This window comes from Pelodiscus sinensis, chromosome 1 (assembly GCF_049634645.1).
Source record: "Pelodiscus sinensis isolate JC-2024 chromosome 1, ASM4963464v1, whole genome shotgun sequence".
NCBI lineage: Eukaryota > Metazoa > Chordata > Testudines > Trionychidae > Pelodiscus > Pelodiscus sinensis.
The window spans coordinates 245,076,552-245,098,923 of NC_134711.1; the positions used below are offsets into that span (position 1 = coordinate 245,076,552).

Below are 22,372 nucleotides of genomic sequence, written 5' to 3' on the forward strand. Positions count from 1 at the left end.
CACAGGATGACCTGAGGAAAAGGAGATTGTAGTGGAACTGCCACTGAACTGGAACAAACAAGCAAACCCACAGTTATTTGCCTAGTTTTAGTTCCTACACACCATTAAAGTCCTCCCCAACACTAACCTTTTCACTTTCCCACCATCCTCCACACGCCAATACACTATGGCTACATCTAGACTGGCATGATTTTCTGCAAATGTTTTTCCGTTAAAAGCATTTGCGGAAAAGAGCATCTAGATTGGCACAGACGCTTTTCTGCAAAAGCACTTTTTGCGGAAAAGCGTCCATGCCAATCTAGACACGGTTTTGCGCAAGAAAGCCCCAATCACCATTTTCGCCATCGGGGCTTTTTTGCGCAAAACAGTTTTTAGCTGTCTACATTGGCCCTCTTGCACATATACATTTGCGCAAGAGGGCTTTTTCCCGAATGGGAGCAGCATAGTATTTGCGCAAGAACACTGACAATCTTACATTAGATTGTCAGAGTTCTTGCGCAAATTCAAGCGGCCAGTGTAGACAGCTGGCAAGTTTTTCTGCAAAACTGGCCACTTTTGTGGAAAAATTTGCCAGTCTAGACGCAGCCTACTTGTATGCCATCCTATCATTATTCTTCCACCAAGACAGCTGGGAAAGCTACAGCCAGCAAATAAATGTGTAATCGCCGCTGGGCAGATTTGAACCTAAAGCCTCTGTGGAGCTTATTGTAGGAGCCTCTACAGCTTAAGCTATAAAACCAGCTGTCTCTTAGCTTAGGCTGTAGAGCTCCCTTGTTCTTATCTCTTGCTGTAAACGGTCTAAGTGCCACTACATGGGACAGCAAATCACACTAAGACTATGTCTAGACTGCAGGCTTCTTTTGGAAGAAGCTTTTCCAGAAGACAGCGTCCACACTGCTAAATATCAGAGGGGTAGCCGTGTTAGTCTGAATCTGCAAGAACAACAAGAAGTCCTGTGGCACCTTAGGATATGAACTACCAAAGGAGTTAGGAACTACCACGTGTAGCCGCAGGCAGGTAGTTTGAACTATGGGGCATTTAAAAATGGTGGCGCGCAGGAACATGCAAATGAAGCCCGGGATATTTAAATGACTACATTATGATAAATGATTTAAATGATTGCAAGTTTGAATGACTACATTAGCCACCCTAGTTCGAACTAGGGTGGCTAGTGTAGACATACCCTTATAGACTAACAGATTTATTGGAGCATAAGCTTTCCTGGGCAAAGACCCACTTCATCAGATGCATGTCATGAGGTTGATGAATTTCCACTCCATAGGGCTAAATACAGTGCCTTGCATGGTGACACTGCCAAAGTGCATCGAAAAAGCAATCTGCTTTTTCAAAAGATAGAGTCCACACTGAATGGACACTATCTCGCATTTCAGCTGTGATTACTATGGATGGGGTACCAGGGTACTTATGCTTTTCCTCTTTCCTCTCCTTGTGAAAGAACTCCCTCTCCCCCATCCACACATGCCTTTTTCCAAAAGAGCTCTTTCAGAAAAAGGCTTCTTCCTTGTAGAAAGAGGTTTACCAATGTTGGAAAAACCCCTCTGTTCTTTTAATTTTTTTTCCAAAAGATTGCAGTGTGGACTTAAGTGAAGTTTTTTCAGAAAAACACATTTTTCGAAAAGAACCTTTGTAGTGTAGACATAGCCTATGTGTGTGGGTTACACATGCTAGTTCACCAAGCTTCTCTTCAAGGTCCCTCCACTTTCACAGTTCCCCTCATTATTGATGTTTCCTCTGAATGCTTGCTGACCCTAAACAGCTTCCCACACACTTTTGTGGCCTGGGTCAAACCTTGTTGGTCTATTGATTAACATGGCTTCTCTCATTTAGACCTGGCCTAAAAATGTTGATATTGCCCATTGTGATGGGACAGACCGCCTCTGTCCCTCCGAGGTGGATCCACCCTGCACTGACCCGGCAGTCACCCTCGCGTTCCTCGGGGCAGATCGAGGGGCGTGGAGACTTTGTCCACCGTGCATGGCCGCGGCGGCCCAGCTAAGCAGTGGGGGCGGGGTTAGGCGCATGAGTGGGACGTGGCGGCAGGAGGCGGCAGCGGCGACGGGGGCTGACATCAGCATGGGGTCAGGGACATGACATCAGGAGGATCGGCGGGTGACGTCAGGAGGCGGGAAGGTTAAAAGGGAGGCGAGTTCCAAGGAGAGGGAGGAAGGAGGAGGAGTTGGCACGGAGGAGGGGAGAGGAAGGGAGAAAGGCCAGAACACAGGATAAGAAGCAGCCCAGGGCAGGGCCTGGAGGTACGGCTGGTGATCCGGCGGGTTGCGGGCTAAGACCCCCACCGGCTGGACAGGTTCAGTTGAACCTGCCCTTAGGGCCCTGGGCTGGGGCCCATGAGAGAGGGCGGGCCCAAGCCCCTCTACCCCGCAGCCACCCGTACGTGGAGGCACCACTGGGAGAGGCGCCGGATACTTGAGATCCCCAGCGCGGGAAACCCCCCCCCCAGGACGAGACCAAACCCTCCCCCCAGGGAGGTAGGACAGCAAGTGGCAGGCCGCACATGTACTGAACTGACACTGGTGGGCTCCGCACCTCAACACCCATATATTGACAGCACTCAATCATACATCCTTGCCATGTATTCTTTTCCTGCCCTAAAGGACTAAAGGACATTGTACTATATCCCTGGAATGACTTCTTTCCATCATGTTGCCAAACACAGAGACCAGCAGCGAATCTATAAAAGTCATCATATCATTCTGCATTCAGGGTAAATTTCCTTAAAAAAACAGTTGCAAATGAGCATAAGAATTGCATTTCTCCTTTATTAATTCTGACCATTCTTTCTCTGTTCATGTAGCTCGTTTTGCTATTTTCAATTAGATCAAATTATGTCAGGAACCTTGGTAAAATGATTGATGGACGTGTCCAGTGCAAGTCTTCAACATCCATTGAATTCAAACTAAACATTAAAAGCAAAATTAAAATTACATATGATAAAGAGACCCTTCCTTTTCATGGGGTAAAATGATAATAGTATGTTAATTTCAGTTTACTATGATTTTTTACTAAATAAAAAATAAAATCCATTAATATGTCTTTTGAGTACTAGTGATAACAAGGGTAGAGAGTTAAAACAGAGCAGAGAGCATAAAAAAGTTAAAGGGAGTGTTGAGAAAACATGGGGGTAAACTTCATCAAAGAGGAAGTTACATTTCTTTTTGTTTCAATGTTATTTCATACAAAATATATTTTGTAGGAGTTTGTATTAAAGCTTTCAGATGCACAGACTGAAAATGGAGTGAGAAGATGTCCTAATTTTATAGTGACAGTTCTGATAGACAGATTATTCTTGGATAGATGCCTCTTAGCTCACATCCCCTGTCCTGATTTTTTACTGTTATCTGATTATCCTAACTGAAACACTTACGGCCCAATTTATTACCAGCATGCTGCTTGCAAATCACTGCATGTAGACAGAAACGATGTTTCATATCAAATTGACAGCTGCCATTTCTTTTGCCTTTCATTAAATACCGGCAGCCCCATTGATATAGCGTTCTCAACCTCAGTTTCTCTATTCAGTCATGCATAAACTATGTTCTCTCTCCGCATGGCCTATGAGAACTGGTAGTTGGGTCACAAAAGAACCATGCAAGATTATCAATGAAAAAAGTAATAGAAATTGTTGCATAAATGGAGTTTTCTTGGAGGAACTTGGGAGAGAAACAAACATTTCCCAGGGAAGTGATTGAATTTATCATTGCAGTTGTCAGGCAGAGACTTGATAGCACAGCTTCACCATGTTACTAGCTGAAATAACATTTAAAAAAAAAAGAAAGAAAAAAAGCTTACCAAGCACAGCTGTTTCTTTTATATTACTCTCGTCAGTGTTTTCTCTTTGATTTGTGTACTTCGTGTGCGGTCAGTTGTATCCTCCATGCCCTGCTCACCTACACCTTTTTCCTGAGGCTGCCCCCGAAGGAGTTTACCAGTTCAGGTAACAGTAAAGCTGATACTGAAAGGACAGAAGCTGGAAGCATGCACAGACAGAAACAAAGAACACACGTTAGATGTTGCTTTCAAGACCTATCCAACAGACCTATCAATATAACACATCAAGACATTAGGGATATGTCTACACTACCACCCTAGTTCAAATGAGGGTGGTTAATGTAGTCATACGAACTTGCAAATGAAGCCCGGATTTGAATTTCCCGGGCTTCATTTGCATGTTGCCGGGCGCCGCCATTTTTAAATGTCCACTAGTGCGGACTCCGTGCCTGCAGCTACACGCAGCACGAACTAGGTAGTTCAAACTAGGCTTCCTATTCCGAACTACCTGTATGCCTCATGGAATGAGGTGTACAGATAGTTCGGAATAGGAAGCCTAGTCCGAACTACCTAGTTTGTGCCGCGTGTAGCTGCAGGCACGGAGTCCGCACTAGCGGACATTTAAAAATGGCGGCGCCCGGCAACATGCAAATGAAGCCCGGGAAATTCAAATCCGGGCTTCATTTGCAAGTTCGTATGACTACATTAACCACCCTCGTTTGAACTAGGGTGGTAGTGTAGACATACTCCAAGATAGATAGGATAGGACAGAATAGGATAGGATAGTAGCAAAGTGCACAGCTCACCTGTCCCCTGTGGTCTCCAGCCAGAGTGAAGAATTCAGCAAACTGTGTACTTTCCTCTCATTCCCTGATGAAGGGGAACAGCCAGCAATGTTCCCCTATGAATTGGGAAGGGTGAATTTCAGCTCCCTGCCCTCTCTAATGGGCACCTGGAGAATGGAAGGCTCAGGTCTGGGGCAGTCCTGGACAGGAGAAGAGGCACCCGTAGGCAGCCCGTTTCATCTGCCTGGTGTCTCTTTTCTGTATGGTTTTATGAGAAGCAATCCCGTTCCAAGCACATCCCATTTCCCTGACATAACTGTATCTTATGTTGCTTTAAATTATGATAAGAGCAAGCCATATACTGAACATAGTGGTCCAAGCTCTTACTGTTTATGGGGAGTTCTTGAACAAACAGACAAACAGGCAGATTGCCAGATAAATTCTCTCAAATATATAGTAGATCAGCTAAAAGATGTACCCAGAACTGCTCAGGCCCTTAAATGAAGTAATTTTTGTTGTTGTTTGTTTGTTTGATTGATTGTTTTTAATTAAAAGGAAAATATACATGATGTATTTATATGATTGTATAGGGAAGGGGGTTGGGTGTGTTGAGGACTCTGGGCAAGGGGGGGGTGCAGATGTCAGGGCTGGGAGGTGTGAGGGCTCTAGATAGGCAGTAGAGGAGGAGTCAGGGCAGTCGGTGCAGGGTTCAGGAGCTTGGTATAGGGAGCTGGGAGGTTGGAGGGGACTTACTGGGGCTGCCCATGGCTATGAGGGCAGTGCTGCTCTGAGGGCAATTCCTACCCAGGGGCGGGGCTGCACTGCCCACCTAGTGATGCTCCCGTTCTCCCCCGTTCTGGCCCCAAAAGCTTTGGTGGGGGAGGACACTTAACCAGGCCAGTGGCCTGCCACATGGGAATCTTTGGCCCCAGCTAACCACTCTCTTCTTAGTGCAGCTGCCCCCCTGTGGTCACTCTGCAGTATAAGGGCACATCTACACAGCAGAGCAAAAGTTGAATTCATCTACACAACTCCAGCTACATTAATTGTGTAACTGAAGTCAAAATAGCTTAATCTGGCTTTTGACACTGTCTACAGAGTAGGAAGTTGAAAAGAAGAACACTCTTCCTTTGATTTCCTCACCGCTTGTGAAACGAGGGCTACAGGAGTCAAAGTAAGAAGTCCTCCAGCTCAACATTATTTCGAAATAGTGGCATGCTGTGTAGATGTGCATTTTGTTATTTCAAAATAATGAGAATTATTCTGAAATACACTGCTGTGTAGACATAGCCTATCTATCCCCTCTGATCGCTGCCTCATTGCAGAACATAACTGTCCCTGCTCTCAGACTCCTGCCTTTCCATGTTATGGAAAACAATCCCAATCCAGTCACTTCCCATTTTCCTGACAATGCTTTTAAACTAGGATAAGAGGAGGCTGCATACCAAATGTAGTGGTCCTATCTCTTATTTTTTCGATTTTGAACAAACGGATTCACATATGGACTGATGGACTCATGGATAGACAAACAAATGCACAAACACTCTCTCTCTCTCTCTCTCTCTCTCTCTCTCTCTCTCTCTCTCAATATATATATATATACACACACACATTTTATATATTCCTTTTAGCACATTCAGGCCATGCTTTTTATAATGCGTTTTGCACCTATCAACACTCAAAGCAAAACCCAGTAGATTTCTAATTTGCATAGAGAAGGAGAAAGATGGGAGGAAATTGGGTCAAAGAGAAGATGCAGAAATACCAAGAGATGTGGAGCCCTTTTCCTTTTCTGGCTGTTAGGAAGCTTAGCAACATCACTTCAATTAAATTTTGCTGGATTGTCAAGAGGAGCAGAACTGCCTAGATATAGGCTAAAGACGTAGGTCCAATTCCGTGCCATTCCATAGATTTTCTGTGTGACCGGACAAATCACTTTGCCTTTCTGTGCCTCATTTACCATTCACAAAGTGCAGACAATCAGACTTCCCTATCTTACCACTGTGAGATGTATAAGGGATGTGAGATGCAATGGTGATGGGGCCATACAACTACTTAAACCAATAGCTCTGTGCTCCCCCTTGTAAGTAATACATTTTAGCTGTCACTCTGTAAAGGTAATACACATTAAATTAATGCATTATTTTAAATTGAGAGTCATCCAGAGTACCCACAAATGTGAAGAGAAAATCTAAAACTGTTTTAGGAATACTAACAGGAAGAAATTCAGCTTGGAAAAAATGCAGGCTAACGCATCTGAGGAAACATTGTTCCAGCATAGAAATTTAACAGGACCCACACCTAAGAAACTGTAATGCTGAGTGAAGCCAAGGAGTGATAATGGAACTTAATTTCATTATTACATGAAGGCATGACATCATAGACTGGGGAGATAACAGTCCCTTTTCATATGGCCCTTGGATGACCATTCCAGGAAATATCTTGTTCAGTTCAGAGCAACACATTCCAGTAAAGAATTGATTAAATGGAAGGAGTTCACATAACAAACTCAATTTCCCTCCTGCAAGCTGTTCTGCATGGGTAGAACCATGGCCCTGAACTAAGCACAGCTGCGGCATCTACTAAGCAACTGCAAGGACTGAGTTACAAAGGAAGAGGTGTAACTCAAAAACTTACTGAGGGTTATGAATTTATTAGCATAATAAGAGGGGAATAAGTGGGGATAATGGAGTAAAATTAAGAAGAGGCTATCAAGGAGTTTCCCAAGGAAGTAATGAAAACTTTTGTTCTGCATTAAGCACTTTTAAAATAAGACTGGAAAAGACATTAATACATTCACAGTACAGACCAATTCTGCACTGCCTCTTAGAGTGACTGATTGACTGCATGACATGATAGTTTTTCTCCCATTTCCAAATGCTATAATTCTCTTCATATTTCTTCTTCCTGCCACTTTTGACAAATGAACTTTAAAGAAAGGCAACATTGCCTATAGTGGTGGTGGGGGAAAGTTAATTCTTCTTGTTAGGCTGAGAAAAGTTTGAATATCATTTGCCAGGCTCCATATGCAGAGAACACACATGCCAATCAACCACCCCACTTCCAAGTATTTAGTTAGGGGGAAAAAAACAGAGTGCATTTTTGGGAAGCAAATAAATGACCAAATCCCCAGCATTTTGCAGCATTTTTCTATCCAATGTCACTTGGTTTCAACTCTCACATGTGAAATTGACTGAGTTCTGAGAGCAAATAATGTTGGTTCAGGAGTGGTATAAAAATGTTATCCTGTCTTTTAATTCAACTAAATATTATCAATAAATCCTTAATTACAGTGATCTTCTGCCAAGACATCTCAGCTAAAACTAAAGACTTGAAATCTTAATTTTATATTATACAAAACATTTGACATAGTTTAATACAAGTATATTGGCAACGTACGATGCAAAGTGGAGATGGGTAGGACATGGAATCTGCAGGCAAGACAATAGGTGGGCAAACCGCATTAGTGACTGGATGTCCAGAGACAACAAATGATCACTGCACAAACCAAAAATGCGCTGCCATGATCTCATGACAAAAGTCTGGCCAGAAATGGAAAGAAAGTGCTCACAACAAAATGGAATAGTGTGACATTGACTTGTGTTTGTGGAGGGAGGACTGAGGATGCAAAAGTTGACAAAGGTGGTAATGGTTATTATCAAAAAGAGCCACATTTTTCCCCAACAGTTGGTGTACCATGGCATCTGTAATCACATTGCTTCCTCCTGTACTCTGTAGGAAATAATTGCGGCATCTCTGATATCACATTGTGTCAGCTGTTGACTTTTAAAATAGAATTGACTATAACTGAATCATCTACAAGGTGGAAGAGTCATGCTCAGAAATCTAAACCAGAACAGGTACAAAGGCATTTCATGAGTGCAGTCACAGAACATATAACCAAGGGAGGAGATTGTAAACTGAGCAGTTGGGCAGCTGCCCAAGAGAGAGATTCAGGTGCTGCCCAGCTGATTAGCAGAGCACCTACAGTGCCCACAGCCAGCATCATGTGCTTCTACTGGTGGTACATACATGATGCAATGCACATAAAAAAATTTCTCCATCTGAAAAGATGGAGGGAACACTGGTCACCTGTATTATATATTTCTTAGTTGTGTCTTTGGGTGATATCAGATACTTATAAGAGGGTTGCCTGCCTCCTGAGAACCCCCTTCTTTGCAGGTACCTGCTGTTCTTTACAGGGTAGTCACCTGATCCAATCCAGCAGTGGATCATTTAGTAATCAAGGTCAGCTATCTGTAATGCCCATCCTCTTTAGAATCTTGCCTACCCCAGGACAAGTTCTAGCTGTAGGAATATATTTTTCCCTACACGTGCCTGCACCCCAATTCATCCACTATTAACTTCTTTCATTGTCCTTTTCTAGACTGTTTTCTGTCTGTAGACACTCCAGATCCCTGTTCAGTTGGCTAACCTGTGAGCATAACTGCTCCCTCCTGCAGCACCCTCTGCACATCAAACTTCTGGAGATGAAGTCTGTTCTTTTCATCCTCCAGCATTTCAACAAGAAATCCCAAACCCTGCTCACTGAAACTACCTTCCAGACCCCACAAACCCTCTTGCAACCCAATCCCTTATCCCAAGCTCCCTTCTGCACCCAACCTCCATCCTAGACCTGGCACTTCCTTCATTAATACCAAGGAAAAGTGAGGCACTCAACCACTTTCCAAAATCTTGGCATGGGCCCCCATCAAAAATGATTGCCCACCCTTGTTTTACTCAGTACTTCTAGCCAGAAAGGCTTGGTTTTCAATACCCTGTCTTCTTAAAGATGCATTGCACTGTTTGGCAGCTGTAAGAGGGGCTGCCATAACCATAGCACCCACTTTCACTGCACTGGGCATCCCTTCTTTCTAGTCACGGTTCCCTGCAGCCACCTCCAACTTTATTCTCTGTCCCCTCTGCTCATTCCAGAAGGGGATGCTGTGACTGTCACTTTCCCACTTGATTCTCTCACTTTAGGCACCCAGGACTGACTGTCCTTCCAACTGCAGAGTTTCTTCTTTCCCACAGACCCCATTATTCAAGGGGAAGATCCTTCTATCCACACCTAAAATATCTGAGAGGATGCTTACTCCTCCTCTTTCCCATGCTTTTGTTTTTTCTTACTTTTCCCTTTGCAGTACTCATACTTCCTCCTAGACACTCAAATCCTCTCTGCCACACTTCCAAATCAATTCTCCCTTTTCTGGCCACAGCTCTGTCCTAACCTGCATGGTTGGACTTGGTACCAACCCCCGCTATCTCTATTTGATCTGTGTGTCCCACTGCATCTTCTGCAGCTGCCACTGCAAGTCACCTAATCTTACTCAAGTGAGAAACCAAGACTGGTCAGTCCCAGAGGAGTCACCTTACTATAGCTGGCTGCAATGCATACTGCAAATATGCTGGGAGAGCGAACATAGGTAGAACTTTTTTCTCCGTGTCAGTGCTGGTTGATGTACCCTTCAAGTTGAAGAGTGATGGACTCTAGGGAAAGTGCAAATGTTGATACTTTGCATGAAGCTACAAGCACAGCACTAGTTTTATAATCTTCTGCTTTAACATCTTATTTGCAAAGAAGATATTCTTTGATGAAATCCATTCAGCGCTGCTTGTCAGTAGCTCTGCTGCCATCGTGTCTTTCCTATATACTGTACATCTATCACAATGCTTGGAATCAGCGGTTTCTCTGCCTAATATAAGGAAACTGCATTACATGTCTGTTCTATTAATCTAACATTCTTCAGCTCAAACCCTTTTTTTTTTTTTTTTTTTTGTAATTTCTTTAAGAGAGAAATACTAGCCAGGAATGAGTGACTGTCAGGAGATCACCACACCACCACAACTCAAAAAATTAGTGATTGCCCGGAGATCAAGTACCACAACCAACTCAAAAAGCATTGTCCTATTGTCACAATGCCTTCAAGTGATTTATTATAGTCATCTATTTGTCCTATTCAATGCATTACTATGAGATAAAAAATTTCCACTATCATGAAATACAATTTAGATATGGCCAAGGATTTTCTTTAAAAAAAAAAAAAAAAGTACATGGAAGAAAACAAGGTGGGATTTGAAGTGCAGTCTTTGGGCCAGATACCACCTGCAACTCCTATGTGCTGGGACTGGCAAATTGGAACAAACCCATGAAAATAAGCAAAGGTAGGGGGCTCAGTGTGTTTCATGAGAGAAATGAGAAGGGGGTTAGCAAAGCTTTCCATGCCAGAGCAATGACAACACAGCCTAAGGACACAAGGATTAAAATCCAGGTTTCCAGAGTCGGATGCAGCAAATATTCCCATGGTGCCACCAAGATGCTATAAGCAGTACAGTCGGAGATAACTATGTAGAAAAGGTATCTGAGGAAGTAGAAGTAGAACAGGTACAGACTGACAGTACTCTATGGCCCTGTGATTGGCCAAGCACCTGTTTAACTCCCGGGGCTGCCCAGCCAACCAAACTTTGGCCTAATTCAACACCAGACTTTGCTTGATCTCCAGTCTGACTCCAACCTGACTTTCACTCTCATTCTCATTCCCATCTCTCAGTTCAAGTAGTACTGCCTTTGATCTCCAGCCTCTGACTTCTGCTGCATGACCCCAATCCTTGCCTCAGGATTCCAGGCTTGGATATTTTTGATTTATGGTCTCTGATGCCAGACTGACTCTAGCCTGCATTCTTGCTTAGGGAAGCTGGCACTTGTGATTCCTCCAAGTCCTGACCAGTGAGTACTGTCACTGGTGGGCAGACTTCTACCTGGCAGTGGCCTCAAACCTGACAGCCTATGTCCCGGTCCCTTACATGCAGTGGCTCACTTATTGAACTGTCATTGGATGCTAGACCCATTCTAGGACTCCTCCATGCTCTGTCAATCCTACTTGACTAGTACTTAATCATGGCAGAATTAACTAATTTTTCACATAGATTGTAGGTATAAGAGGAGAGAAGGGCCAAAGAAAACAATATTGGTTTTTTGTATCTGAACACTTCCCTTTTCTTCTACTCGGGGGAAAGAGAGACTTCACAGTTTTATGAACTCCTTTTTCTCCTTTGCATAGTCTTACATCTGCTTCCATGTGCACCAACAGTAGGTTTGCAGAAGGGGCTACGGATACTTAATTTGCCATAGTAATCTTGTTTCAGAGAAATAAGCTTAAACTAGGAATGTATTCTCAGCACCTCTCCTGTCCATCTAAATTACATGTTTGTGACAGCCTTGATAGTGAAGACTGCATGGGTGGGTTTACACGGTACCCTTAGCTCGAAATAAGCTACACAATTTGTGCTACATAAATTGCATAGCTCATTTTGAGTCAATTTTGAAATAGCTTATTTTAAATTTGGAGCTGTCTATACAGCACTTATTTAAAAATAAATCGAGTAAAGTCCCTTACTCCTCATGCAATGAGATTTACAGGGATGATGTAATAGTGAACCCGTTATATTTCTAAATAACAGGGTGCACTCAAAAGACATGGAATAGCTATTTCGGGATACCTCCTGCATGCTCAAAAGTTGCAAAATAGCTATTTCCGGATACCTCCAGTATACTAGTAGATCTAGTGCTGCAGTATAGATGTAGCCTATGTGAGGATTTATTTTATACTTTAATTGTCCATCCATATAGTATAATTATAGTGTATGGCTTCCATTCACTGTAAATTTTACCTGTTTGTTTATTAAAGCACAATAAAGAATGTAAACATATGAAAAAAAGTTCTGAAATAGGTTAACTGTACATAGGAGAAAATGTCATGGCTGAATGCAAATTCACAACAGAAATAAAACATTACAATGGTTAAGTCTAGAAAGATTCTGAACATCTGAAACCCTAGTGTAAATGAGAAGATATTCAGCATGCCTGAAGATTGTATTAATCATGGTTGGGGAACCTCAGGCCCGAGGGCCACATGCAGCCCCAGAGTTGTCTGGATCCGTCCCACAAGGCTTCTCACTTGTGTGCGGCCCCCGATTGATTTTTCTGTGGGTCAGCAGCCCCCAACCTGAAAAAGATTCCCCATCCATGGTATTAATTGTAATAATTAGAATGGAAGTTTCAGAAAGCCCTTATCAAAGATTGACCCTCATTGGGCTAGCCATCTTACAAAACCTTTTTAAAAAGCTGTGATGGATAGGAGGAGTGTTAGCCAGCACGAGGTGACAAAAGGGTTAAACGCAGGTAGCTAAGGGTGTTGGCAGGGAACCAGAAGAACCAATGGAATTCAGTGCTGAAATTTAAATCGTGCTGCCCTTTCTCTTTGTATGAGTCCTAAGTTGAGAGCTGGAGGAAGCAATATGAAGTAATCCGACAGAATTATCATGCCTACAAGAAATACTGAGCATGGGAATGAACTGGGCCTTGAAATATAGATCAGTACAGATCATGAGTAAAAAGGGGAATGTATGTTTAGTCACAATCAGGGTATTTTTTTGGTTGTTTGGTTAAGCTTCTGTGTAAAATCCATGTGCTCTCTCTCCCCACTCCCTTCACTATCTAAGCTGTACTGAGAGATACAATAGTCTCTGGTTACGTCTAGACTGGAATGATTTTCCGCAAATGCTTTTAACGGAAAAGTTTTCCGTTAAAAGCATTTGCGCAAAAGAGCATCTAGATTGGCACGGACGCTTTTCCGAAAACGTACTTTTTGCAGAAAAGCATCCGTGCCAATCTAGACGCGCTTTTGCACAAAAAAGCCCCAATCGCCAATTTTGCGATCGGAGCTTTTTTGCACAAAACAAATCTGAGCTCTCTACACTGGCCCTTTTGCGCAAAAGCTTTGCACAAAAGGAGTTTTGCCCGAACAGGAGCAGCATAGTATTTCCGCAAGAAGCACTGATTTCAGACAGTAGGAAGTCAGTGCTTTTGCGGAAATTCTAGCCTGTGTAGACATCTGGCTAGTTTTTCTGCAAAAGCAGCTGCTTTTGTGGAAAAACTTGCCAGTCTAGACACAGTGTCTGTGTTTTAATTTTTTTTTTCTGTTGCTCTGTAACACCTACAACCAAGTCTACTTTATTAAGGATATCTTTTGATTTTTTGTTAATAAAATCATGTTTTTAAGGTGATAATTTTATTCTTATGTCCTAGAAGGTAATAGGTCTGTTCCATATGTGTGTCCGCCTAGCCTGAGAGGTCAGCTATCAAAGACACAGTTTGTTTTCTGTGTTTTCTTTTGTTTCTTTTTTCAAGCTGTATTGTGGCAGAAGAGGTTGGGGTACCCCTGGGGAAGGGATTCAATTGTTCCTTCCTGTTTTTTTCAGAGTTCTTTAAAATCTCTTGATGGTGGCAGCCTATCTTCCAGAGCCAGTACATCTGTGACTCTGGGGAGTTTTTTTGTAAGCAAAGCCTATAGAGAGGCGAGATACTGAAGGTCTTTTTGGGGCCCCCACCTTCTGATCTCGGAGTGCCAGAGTGGGGAACAGCCATGAGAAAAACAATCCCTCCTTGTAACAGAGTCCCCCATGATTTTCCGCACAGATGATGATGGAAAATCTGACCACACCCTGTTCTCTCTTTTGGGTGGCTCCAGCACAGGCCTCATCACTTGCAAGGGTGCCCTAGCCTTTGCAGGCCTTCTTAATCTCTGCTCAGGGAAAAATCAAAAGGAAAATCATAGATTCCGACATATTCACACCTCCCCCTTCTCCAATTCCTTCAGAATGGTGGGGGAGTCTACAGTGCTGTCAATACTGTATCACCCCTGTTATTGGTTTTGGAAAACTTCTCTGGCTTTGAATCAAACTTAGAAGGTTCTGCTTACCCTGGAAGCTCACTACACTCTCTGTAGGGACACCTCTCTCCCCACCCCATGGCTTCAGGAGTCTTTTCTGCAATCTTTTTCTTAGGGCAATTCTGCTCATTTCTCCATCTTTCCCTCAGCTGACTGCTGTTTACTCCCTTTAATGGATTTCTTCCTATAGCACAGGGGTGGGGAACCTCAGGCCCGGGGACTGGATGCAGCTCCCTAAGCTCATGCGCACCCCCACTGTGGGGCTGGAACACACAAAATCTACTAAGCTGTGCCCCTGTAGGCTCTGGTGTGTGAGGTGAACGTGAGGAGTGTCTTTCTCCTTCTTCTGCATGCCTAAAGATTGTCTAATCCGGACTGGGGAACCTCAGGTCTGGGGGCTGGATGCGGCCCCAGACTTGCCTGGATCTGTCCCATGAGGATTCTCGCTTGTGTGCGGCCCCCAAGAGATTTTTCTCTGTTGATGGACAGCCCCCGACGCAAGAAAGATTCCCCGCTCTTGCTATAACATATGATTCATAGGGTGACAGGATTGAGATTAGCCTTGCCACCAGAGCCTGTCTGGAACATTCCTCATCTTTGAGGAGTCTTTACATCCTGTCACCCTCCTCCTCCTCCAAAGATTTTACAATCTAGGCTCTGACAGAAAGAAGAGGGTGAGGACTGAGAAGAGAGATGGATGGTCAGGTGGCCTACTTTAGCACAATGAACATAAGCCATGGCTTAGTACTTGCCTAGACTTTGTCAGATAACTATCTTGGAGGCATCACAGAGAGGAGTTTTAAGCATTATTTGAAGATTAACAACATGGTGACTAGATGGATTTTGTCAGGGAGTTTCTCCGCTCATACAGGATGTCATGGGAAAAGGCAAGTAAGTGCTAATGGAATATCTAACTGGGTGGTGAAAGCTAGGATCACTGGCAAAAGCACTGGTGGGTATTATGCTAAGTTAACAAAGCCACTAAAAAGCATCTCACAAAGGTTCTTAAAGGTGAAGACAACTCTAGAACTTGATGTGATTGAGAAGAAGATGGCAGTGAAAAATGTAAAGAGGAGCTAACATGGTTCAAATGACAGGCTTGAAAGATATTAACATTTTGAATGTAATTGAGGGGAGGTAGATCAAGATTAGAAAATAGGTAACAATAATTGAGACTAGAGATAAGAACCTAGAGAAGAGTTTTGGTGGCATAGGCAGAAAGGAAAGGCCAGAATTCAGATGTTAAGGAGAAGATTTGCTGACAGATCCCGGGAGAGCCCAGAGTCTGTCAGTAGAGGGGAACCTCAATTGGTCAGGTCCTAAGGGTGCTGGACCAGGGAGGTCCAACCTGTATAAGAAAAGTTTTGTTGTATATATTTGGATCTATGACATACCCTGCATCCATCCATTTTTCAAGCTTCTCTCATTTATTATGAGCAATAGAACCATTCTTTGGTTAAAGAATGAAGCTGACATTTTGACACAATCAAGTGACTCTAGGAGGGGGGCCTTTATGAAATGCTAAATATTGCAAGACTCATGAGACTCTGGTAATGGAACTGATACATGTAAACTGTTTATTGACTAGGAATAACTCCACTGAAGTGGAATTACGCAAGTACAAAAGGATGCAAGAGGAGAATCTGATTAGAAATGTGCAAAGAACTGATTTTTCTGTTCACTAGCAGTGCATGTGACTCAAACCGAAATGTTTTGTGTATTATCTGGGCATTTTTAATAATAAAAGCAAATTATATTTGGAAATAAGAGCTCAACTCGGCAGTAGCGTTCTTGTGTCTTAGAGGTCAGTGATCAGGACATTCTCCTGTGATGGGGAAGCCCAAGATTTGAATCTTTGCTATGGAGCATGGAGCTGAAACCAGGTCTTTTTCTAGTCTTACCACTCTTAACCCACTCTCGGGTATTTTGGAGTAGATTTATTCCTCCCTCCCACTGAAGCCATTAGACTTTGAAATATTTAAACATTAAATTGAATGGAGAGACAATATGCATGGCAGAATAATCTTACCAGTTAAAGTACTCATCTGGGATCACTTGGGATGAAAAGTGCAGTCTCGGATGTATTTAGTATTATATTTTCTGTCACTCTGTTTTAGTCACCATATCATAAGAAAGTTAACACTTCATTATAACTGTAATTGTGACCAAATATGCATGCCTCAGCATTTATTTCAAAAATTTGTAACCTTCATGCAAGAGTTCTTCTTATGTTTGTTTCAGGCTGAAAACAGGGTAGTAGGTTTAGAAACGTACAAAAAGAGAAATTCAGTGTATATATATTTGCACAAGTATATGTTAAAGAAAGATAAGAGCTGCTCAATTATTCATTGAATATTTACATTTTCCTTCAAATACCTTAATAACTAATCCATCAGTGATAGTCTAGCAGCCTACCAGATATAACAAAAATAGAATGAAATGGCACTTGCGAGACTAACAAATATATTAGATCATGAGCTTTCATGAGTAAAACCCATTTCATCAGATGAGTTGGAGTGGAAAATACAGAATGCAAGGTATATATATAAGAGCAAAAGCAGTTACCCGTCATTTGTAGGTCCCAAGTTAATGAAGCTAATTAAGTAGGCTGCATGTGTCACATTCAGGGTAATTGATGTAAAATTTAAATATCAAAGGTTGGGAAAATTAGCTTCATAGTGTGCTAGCCAGTTAATATCTTTATTCAAGCTCAGATTAACAGTGTGTCAAACTTGTAAATGAATTCCAGTTCAGCAGTCTCCCTACTGTGTGATAAAATTCCTTTTTAGAAGAATGAAATAAAGAAACACAAACTGCCTGCACAGTCATGCTCTCAGAATACCAATCTTTACACAGGAAGTAAAGTGTGTTTTTTTTTCCTGTTCCCAAATACATATAAATCAACAATAGCCATTGACTGTGCTCCTAGAATCCACTTCAAATATGTTAGATTAATAATTCAGGTGAATGCCATTTCAAGAGAGGTTGTTTGATGTGTCCTTACCACATGTTACTCTGCACAAGTAACTGCTAACAGGTGCTCTCCACTTTAGAGGGTTCAGTTGTTGCAAGTACTTCATCAGCTCTGCATTTTTAATATAATTATTTACTAGGCCTGTTTTTCAGCATGACTGGATAATTTAAGAGATTAGCAGGTCATTTGTAACCATGGAAATGGTGTTGCCTGCATATGTAGTAGGCTAATTTACACTTGAAGCAAGGCAGTAGTTTTTTGTTTGTTTACTTCTTTGTTAAATGTTATGTTCAGCTGCTTTGATTTTCTGCAGTGAATTGTCCCTGAATTCCTGGAATAAAAATCAAGCCATGTCTTAACTATCCTCACAGCCACAAGAAGAGATAAACTTTGTTTTCCTGTTTTGCAGACTTTCTCATGTCCAGTCTTCTTCCACATCCACACTGACACACAGAACTCCTTTCCTGACTGGACCCAGGCCATAAGGTTACTATACTTTTCTTCAAATCACTTTTCATGAAATACAATTCCTGCAAACACCTAAGAATTATCTAGACATGATAGTGTGGCACAAGGACCCATTTGTGGTTTACTGCTCTGGGTCAGCAACTCATATCAGCCTGACATACTCACTATACCTCACACCCTGGTGTCAAAATACTTATTTAAAAGGTTACGAATAAACAGATCTTTAGAAATCTAACAGACTGGTCATTAATGTCACGGTGTAATGTTTGTAACTACTCTCTGCGTGAAATTATGGGTGTTCTCTGATATTATGTCCTGGAGATTGAAAACAGATAAGGGTGACAAAACAGGTTTCTTCTTTATAAAAGGCAAATGAAATACGGAGACAAACACCATGTTCAGGAAAAAGGACTCTAACCAATTCCCCTGGATCAACCAGTAACTAATGTACCTGCATATTTGCAAATGAAAAAGTCTGACCCTAAAAGCAATCCAGTGCCAAAAGACCAGGGGCTCACTGGTATCATGAAATAAATGTCAGCTGGCCTGTCCAGTTCAGTGTATCCCAGCACACAGTGTATCACAGCACACATCTAAACTACACCCCTCTGTTGGCAGAGGGATGTAAATGAAGCACTTTGAAAGTGCAAATGAAGCAGGGATTTAAATATCCTGTGCTTCATTTTCATAATCACATCATGGCACTGTTTCAAACAAGCGCCATGTCGAAAGTTAAACCGCAGTTTAGACGTGTTTTTTTCGACAACGGGGTGATTTTTCGAAAGATCTTGTACTCCTCATGAGTACAAATGAAGAGTACAAGATCTTTTGAAAAATCGCCCCGTTGTTGAAAAAACTGCATCGAAATTGTGTTTTAACTTTCGACATGGCGCTTGTTCTAAACAGCGCCATGACGTGATTATGCAAATGAAGTGCGGGGTATTTAAATCCCCACTTCATTTGCACTTTCGAAGTGCTTCATTTACATCCCTCCTCTGACAGAGGGGTTTAGTTTAGACATAGAGTATGGTTTATAATCTGATCCTGAAAGATGTCATAGAACATGGCATTGGAGAATTAATAAGAACCTAATCATTAGTACATGTACATGATGTATGTACACGATGTATATTAAAAGTTATGGATGTAGGACATAATGATTAGTAAAATTTGTTTAAGCTAAAAATGTCAGGTGAATTGGTAAACAGCTATGACCAGCTGCTTCTCGGACCAACCACGGTTTCAGGCTGAGACAATGAAAGTCCATTTACATATTATGCAAATACGGCAATTAGCTAAAAGTGGTATAGGAGCCAGCTTTTGCCAGGGAGAACTTTATCTTGGCTGTAAAGACAGGAGTCTCAATCTCAAGTGTTAAGTAACTTAATCAATTGATTATTTATAATATTAATGTGTTTTGAAAGTTTATTAAGTGAAAGGCTTGATGAAAGCCTGTGACACACAGGTGGTTAATACTGTAAAATGAATGTATTAACATAACTTAAGGAACAATGAGTATTCATTGATGGTCGGCTTTACAGCGGGCATGTCAAACTCGAAGCCTACTGAGGGCCACACAAACAAAAACTGATAGAGTTCAGGGCCACCAAAGAAAATGTACTTCATCAGAAAGTCGTAATTATTTATTATTATAGATTATGTTTTAGGTATATTTTATAATATGTTTTCAGGTCTTGTTTTAATATAATACAATAATTTGATGTGTAAAATTGTTATTTGATCATATAAAATATATTTTTATGTAAATATAAATTTAAGGTACTTTTAAATTTTGTATATGATACATAACTTGTTTTGTTGAAATAAAAACAAGTATAGATTAGGGTTAATCAAATAGAACACGCTTCTGTGAAAATTTCAGATACTTTGTAAGTTTAAGATTTTGCATAAACATATCATTATTCCTGCAATTGCAAAAAATTGACATATATTTATTCATATAAAATTAGTATACATTTTGTGATTTTATTTAGGAATAAATAAATACAAAACAAAATAATAATAAAATAACCCCGTTCTCTCCCCCAGAGCCAGGCACTCCCAAATCCCCATTCTAACCCAATGCAATGCCCCCTGATCCCCCAGAGCCAGGCCCTCCCAACTCAATGCCTCCCCCTCCCCCAAGAGCCAGGCACTCCCAGCCCCCCGAACCTAACGCCTACCTCTCCCCAAGAGCCAACCCCTCCCACCCCAATGCCTCCTCCCTCCCCCAGAGCCAGGAACTCCCAACCTAATGCTTCCCCCACCCCCACAGCCAGGCACCCCCACCTAATGCTTCCCCCCTCCACCAGAGCCAGCACTTCCAACCTAATGCCTCTATCTTCCCTCATAGCCAAGCACTCCCAGACTCCCCTAATCTAATACCTGGGCCCCAGAGTCACCGTTGCTGCCGCCACACATTTCTTCCTCAGGCGCACTGGCGCGGTGTGAGCACAGTGGCCAGCTGGGCACTGTGTGCTGAGTGTCCCAGCCATCTGCAAGAGCATGTGCAGAGCACCCAACACAGAGCAGCCTGGCTGGCCATGAGCACATGCTGGGCGCCGTGCGCAGAGAAGCCCCTGCCGTGAGCAGTCCCTGCAGCACAGAGTGGCCTGGCCAGCTGTGATCTGCACTCGGCCACCTGCTCTGAGCGGCCAGCGGGCTGCACATTATTTCTTTAAAAAAATATACTGGTGGGCCTGTATTTAGCTGCATATGGCCCGCCAAATGCCAGTTTGACATGCCTGACAATGGAGAAAGAGACCTCTTCTTCTGACAGGAGGGAATGTGACAATTAGGTTGCATCTAAACAGCACCCTAAACTCAAAATAAGATAATCAATTTGCGCTACGCAAATTGCGTATCTTATCTCAAATCTATTTTGAAATATCGTATATACTCGAGTATAAGCCGAGTTTTTCAGCACAGTTTTTGTGCTGAAAATTGCCCCCCTCGGCTTATACTCGAGTCAGCCTCCTGCTCGCGGGCGGGCTCAGCACGTCTCTGCCGCCGGCCGGGTCTAGATGCGTGAGCCCGGAGCTCCGGCCCCCCAGCCCCTGCCCTCCTGGCCCTTCCGGCCCCTGCCCTCCTGACCCTCTCAGCCCCCCTGTCCCCTCGCTCCCCGGCCGCTCCTTCACCTACCGCTTCCCCGCTCAGACCCTTCTGACTTCCCGTAAAGAGTCCAGCCGCGGAGGCGCTCCCGGCCGCGGAACGGAGCGGAGCCGGGCCCCCGAGCGCTCCCGGGCGGGCTGCCGGGGCCGCGGGGCGGGGCGCAGCCCCCTGGCGGGGCGCTGTCAGGCAGCGGGCAGGGCTGGGTGGGCAGGTACGCAGCGCCCCTCCCCTCCCCCTGCCGGATCCCTCCGCGCCCCGCTGCCCACGCGCTCCCCCTCCCTCCCCTACCCGGCCCGGCTCGGCTCGGCTCACACTGTTTGGGAGCAACCGGCCGAGGCGGCGGCTCCCTCAAGCAGCAGCAGCAGCAGATGGCCCAGGGCGCCGGGAACAACCGGCCTCCCCCCCCGCTGCCTCATTGGCCCATCGACGCCTGGCCCGGGTCTCGCACAGCTCCCCCCCCCGCTGGCTCATTGGCCCATCGATGCCCGGCTCTGGTCTCTCACAGCCCCCCCCCCCCGCTGGCTCATTGGCCCATCGATGCCCGGCTCTGGTCTCTCACAGCCCTCCTCCCCGCTGGCTCGTTTAGAGGGGGCTCGTTGGCAGGCGAGGGGGCCGGAACGCGGGGGCTGCGGGGGCTGAGCTGTGGCTGTGCCTGCAGAACCATATTGTTTTTGTTGACCCCCTTTTCCCCTTACAGAGCTAGGTTATTGTTTTTCTTTGAAATAAATATTCATGTAATTTTATTGGTATCTATCTTCATTTTTTACATTTACCAGTAGCTGCCTCATTTCCTACCCTAGGCTTATACTCGAGTCAATACTGTTTCCCAGTTCTTTGTGGTAAAATTAGGTGCCTCGGCTTATATTCAGGTCGACTTATACTCGAGTATATACGGTAGCTTATTTTGAAATTTGGGGCATCTACAAAGTGCCAAATTTCAAAATAGCACGCTATTTCAAGCTTCTCTTAACCTCATGCAATGAGGTTTACTGGGATGGTGAAAGAGCACGCCCATTATTTCAAAAAATATTTCAAAATAATGGGCGGCTTGTGTAGACATGGGATAGACTGGAGGTATCCTGAAATAGCTGGGCAGTGTAGACGTACCATTATTGACCTATCTCCTATACGAGTAGAATCAAAACAATGAGAATCTCCATTACATACAGAGGGATGTAAAGCGCAAGGGAAAGAAAAATCAGTATGTGGTTATCCTGTCTCTTTCAACAAAAGATTCAGAGAGGTACCCATGTTAGTCTGTAACTGTCTACACTTAAAAAAAAAAAACAGCAAATTGTCCTGCAGCACCTTAGAGAATCACAACAAATGTAGATGGTATCATGAGCTTTCGTGTGCACAACCCACTTCTTCAGGTTTATCTGAAGAAGTGAGTTTTCCCAATGAAAGCTCACGATACTATCAACATTTTTTGTGAGTCTCTAAGAAGCTGCAGGACTATTCACTGTTTTTTAAGTTTCTTAAAACAAGGTCATTGA

At 43.3% G+C, this 22,372-nt stretch overlaps 1 long non-coding RNA gene across 1 annotated transcript in view; it reads right to left on the reverse strand.

The window, feature by feature from the left end:
• LOC112547099 (uncharacterized) overlaps positions 1 to 21,066 on the reverse strand; it is a 32,694-nt gene extending 11,628 nt beyond the window's left edge. Inside the window, exons 1-2 of the long non-coding RNA XR_012901447.1 lie at positions 20,907 to 21,066; positions 3,829 to 4,006 (exon numbers count right to left, since the gene is read on the reverse strand). This is a non-coding gene — a long non-coding RNA (uncharacterized LOC112547099). The remainder of the gene's footprint in view (positions 1 to 3,828; positions 4,007 to 20,906) is intronic.
• Positions 21,067 to 22,372: the final 1,306 nt, after the last annotated feature.